Genomic DNA, 4,950 nt, shown 5'->3' with positions numbered 1-4,950 from the left:
CCACTGTGTGGAGCTGATTTATTTCTAAAAAGCAGTCTGACCTCTTATTCTGTATCATAAGTGTTCTAGCCTGTAGGAGCATATTTTTAATTCTGGTCCTCATCCTCGTGCCTGCAGACACTGCACCTGCAATCAGCTTTCTCTCCTGAGCAGCTCGACTCCATTGGCACATAAGGAAAACCTTTCTCTTCTGTGTGAACTTTGCTTGGTTTAATACTCTTTAAGCGTTAGGCCTGTGTCAGTTCTTCTTAGCGTGTTGATTTACATCGACTGAAATATTAATGTCCATTTCAAAGGATCCGGTTTTCCAGGTTACAGTTTGCTCTAGGCTGTGTTACACTAAACTGCTGAGCAGTGGAAACACACGAATCTCAGGAGGGAGGGGGAAATGAGGCATTGTTAAAGGAAAACCTGTTCAAAACATTCCAGTTCACCGTGTTAAATGCCATCGATTCCATTCTCATTGTCTCATTGAACTGTCTCCAAGAGGAGTTAGACTGTACTCATGGTGTGGGCCTCAGAGGATTTGTTTAGGTTTCCAGGAGGTCAGAGTATCACTGAGCTCACCCAAACAGCTTCTCAAATACTAATCATTAATAATAAATCCTTACACTTACATACTGTAGCACTTTTCTGGACACTCCACTCAAAGCGCTTTGTAATGGGGACTCCCCTCCACCACCACACATCAGCTCTCAGTGGGGAGGAGAGCAGAGTGATGAAGCCAGTTCATAGGTGGAGATTATTAGGAGGCCGTGATTGGTAAAGGCCAATGGGAAATTTGGCCAGGACACGGGGTTACACCCCTACTCTTTTTGAGAAGCACCCTGGGATTTTTAATGACCACAGAGAGTCAGGACCTCAGTTTTACATCTCTACCAAAGGACGGCGCCTGTTTACAGTATAGTGTCTCCGTCACTATACTGGGGCATTAGGACCCATACAGACTGCAGGGTGAGTGCCTTCTACTGGCCCCACTAACACCTCTTCCAGCAGCAACCTTAGTTATCCCAGGAGGTCTGCCATCCAGGTACTGACCAGGCTCACATCTGCTGAGCTTCAGGGTGATATGGCTGCTGGCTATAAATGCCCTCAGCTGTCAGTCATCGCAGGTGCCAGGTTTCTACGTTTTTGCTGGTGTGCAGCAGGTGTCAAGAGCATATTTGCAGCTGATGAGGGTTTATTTTCAATACAAGTAATGTAAAGCATTATTAGTAAAACATATTTTTCCCCAGTCTATTGCAAACTATTCCAAGAACTCAAGCTGTAGTGCTTTTCCCAAGTCTCCTTTTTATCGTAATAGAATATTGCTCGTCCAAAGGGAAGAGCACTACCTACTGGTCCACTTACAACACTTGCAACAGCAACCTGGATGTCTCCCATCCCAGCACTGACCAGACCCAACCTTGCTTTGATCCCAAGATCTGACAAGGTCCAGGTATGAAGAGCTAACACCCCAAGCTAGACCACCTCTGCCCTGATGAATTTGCTCGGTTCAAGCATGCACTTTTTCCTACTATGAACTGGTTATACAATGAGGTAGTGTACACTATCCTATGAAATAAAAGAAATGAATACAGTAACAACAGTGATTGATTTGTCATTGCTAAATAGGTTTGTTATAGTATTGATATTTATGAAAACCCGGTAAGTTTTTTATAATGATTATAAATCACAAACATGATCCTCTTCTGTTTTTCTCAAACTTGTAGTGAGTTTTGATTTGGTGTAGTTTTGGTGTCATTCTAAATTGAAGCAAAACATGCTTTGAGTTCAGCCCTTACTTCCATCTTCAATGCTGTTCCTGTTATTCAGTGCACTGCAGTGGCGATTCAAAGCAGTTTGAAATCTAAAGCCCTGGTAAATAGCAATGGCAAAAAAAAAACTCATTTTAAAGCTTCCTTCACACGTCTCACCCTTGAAAAAAATCATTGACTGAGAAAAATAAACTTGTACCAAGTTCACCACATTTATCCACACACAATGAAGAGCATCCTGTCATTCGAAGAAAGTATTTCTTGTCACAATATTGTATATCGATAATTATCATAAGTTTCTTACCAAGAAAAACGCAAGGATTTGTCTCATGATGCAAACACTTATAATTGTGTTCTTATTACAAGATCTCAGTAAATCACATTTGATAGCTCAAACTTTTTTTGCCGTCATCTTTACGAGCCTCTGTGGGGTGGGCAAGCAACAGTACTCAGGCTAGCAGTGGTTAAGGCTTAATTGAAAACAAAGTAATTCCCCTTTGTGGGCCAATTTAGCCATTTTAAAATTGCCTAAGAGCGTGAAGTCGTGACAATAAAAGTAATAAAATGTGCCGACTTCATTTAGCCCGTATGTCATGCTCTACGTCTTAAGTTATAAAGTTTTAAAGGATAACTGTTGAAACACTACTAGATGGATAACACTGCGGTGCGTCACCATTGAGGCCAATTAACAAGGTGAAGATGACTGGCAGCCATTCTGGTCAGCTCAGTCGAGTGGCTCGTTATTAAGGCCTTTTCTGCACACGGCGCTTTGCCCATTGCCGTCTCAGAACCCTATAGTTAATCCTGGAAGGCCACTGCTGTTCCTGTGTATAAGGTCAAACCAAATAGGAAGTAGGAATCTACGGGCTTTCACTCTGTTGGCTGCAGCTGTTGGTGGTGATTGAAGCTAATGCATCCAACCTATTGGAGCCATAATAGATTCAATGAAACAGTTCAGTGAACACTTGCCATATTAGTAGATTATACTGAAACCCTCAGTACTTGGGTTCACAGACAAGCTTGTTACTTTTGAGCCAAGAATGAACTAATCTCCTCCCTGGTGGCGTAGCTGGGCGTATTGATTCACGGCTTAAGCCCTCATGCGATGTTTTCGATCAGCAGCTCGGAATCGGGAGGATCAAAGCTGTCTTCATCAGCAGGGCTTCCCACTGTCCCTTCTCATGACCTCCTTTAGGAGTCTGCTGTTTTCCCTACAGTCTTCCCTTCTTCCTTTTCTCCTCCGGTTTCTGTTTCCCACAAGTCTCTGTGCTCCAGGCCCAGCCTCTAGCCTGTTCCCCATGTCTCCCTGTGATCACAAAACACCGAGCGGAGCCTGGGGCTGCAGGCTCACGCGTGAGGAAATCCAGCTCAGATCAATGGAGAACTGAGGGGTTAAAGAGAGAAAAGGGAATGATCTGGGGGATTTTTTTCTAAGCCACGCAAGGAAAGAGAAAAAGAAGAAGTAGGTTCACTTCCTATGTGTAAGATTTTTAAAACAGTTTTTTTTAGGCTGCTGTTGTTATTAAAACATTGATTAGAAGAGAAAAATGGAGGAACGCAAGGGAAGATCCACCTTTTTCTGCCGTTCCACTGAAAATGTAAAACATCGAACTGAGCCCAGCCCCCTATCCTCCCTCCCTGATGTTTCGATTCTGGTAAATAATAAGTGACAGTGAGCAGAAGTCTTTCCATTCAGTTCTGCCAAATGGCATAACGAATCTCAAAATCCCCCCAAAAATCTTGGCATGTTTTCTGGTGCTCTGTGTATAGCTTTGGTGAACATGCTAATGTGATTTAGCTCCCCCACCCTGCTAGTTGTCTCCGTTGTTATTTGGATCATGTGTTGCTAGCACTGTGCTTTTAGGACCTTCCTCCAGGGAATGCAGCACTGCGCTGGAGTGATCCACACGAGAGATCCCCACAAACTGTGACATCACTTTTCCCTCTGGTGACAAACCATGCAACACAGAAACACAAGCTGGAAAAGAGGCTGTGTGCAAACATGTGGGAGAGAAAGGAAGATATTCTTGAAAGGCAGCCAGAACTAATACAGAATAAAGCACTGGAACATATTCTCATAACAGTTCAGCAGGAAATTTTAACCTTCAGTGATTACAGGAATCCAAACACTAAAAAATCTTCGGGAGCTCAATTGGCATTGCTCAATCTGAACAGATTTCGTTTTTTCCCCCTGGGAATGTGGTTACTTTGCCTGTGGTATCTTTATGCAGTGCTGCACAAGCCATGGTTGTTCACATCTGTTCCCCAAACCTGTCTGTGGGCTGTTCTTGAGAAACATCTGGAGTGGTGCGCTGACTGCTTTCATCTTCAGGGTTAATTACAGAACACATCGAGGACTGTAATTGTGGGATCAGTCGTAAATGAGCAGAACACAGAAACCTTGAAGATTTCTCCACACGTGCTCCATTCAACTGTTAAACTTCACCAAAAAATGTACCCATTTACTAATTTATTTAACAGATTTTACACACAATTTGCTGTAGCGGAAAGTATTGATCGGACTTCAGCGATGCAAATTCTCTTCTTCATGTTGTCAAGGCCAGTACCCTGGATTCTTTCAAGAAATGCCTGGTTGAGATATTTGGATCAATTGGCTATTATTAACCAAGCAAGCAAGATGGGCTATTGGCCTTCTGTCATTTGCACACTTAGTTTATGTTCATGCAAACCTGATGTTGACAAAAAAATATTTGACCAGGAAGCCTGCTGTACAGGAAGTTAGAGCCACCCATGACCAATCCATAGCAGGAAAAGCAAAGTGTGGATGATATCCTATTTTCCTGGGCAGGCCTCACTGATAGGAGCCTCCTGGATCACATTTCAGCTGGACAGCTGGCAGAGACAGCCTCAGGGCGTCTTCTGTTCTCTTCACAAAGACAGCCTTGTGATTCCAGCCTGCCCCCAGTCCAGGAACCGAGCACAGGATACAAGATCGAACATTCAATTCTCATGTCCTCCAAGGATCCCTCTGGCATCTGAAATTCAGAGAGAGCGCTGGGTCTGCTCTGTAGGGGGCAGGTGGATAAGGGTGTGCATAGTGATTACGGAACAAAAGTACAGAGTACCGTCTGTCTTCACCATTAACCATCAACAATCACCATCAACATTTAGAGGCACCTGAAGAAGTAGATAATAGCTATATTCTTCCAGGATGAATACTATACATGCACCT

This window comes from Lepisosteus platostomus, chromosome 10, assembly GCF_059453375.1.
Source record: "Lepisosteus platostomus isolate fLepPlt1 chromosome 10, fLepPlt1.hap1, whole genome shotgun sequence".
Lineage (NCBI taxonomy): Eukaryota > Metazoa > Chordata > Actinopteri > Semionotiformes > Lepisosteidae > Lepisosteus > Lepisosteus platostomus.
The sequence above is the reverse complement of the archived record's forward strand: the minus strand, read 5'-3'. Positions refer to the sequence as shown.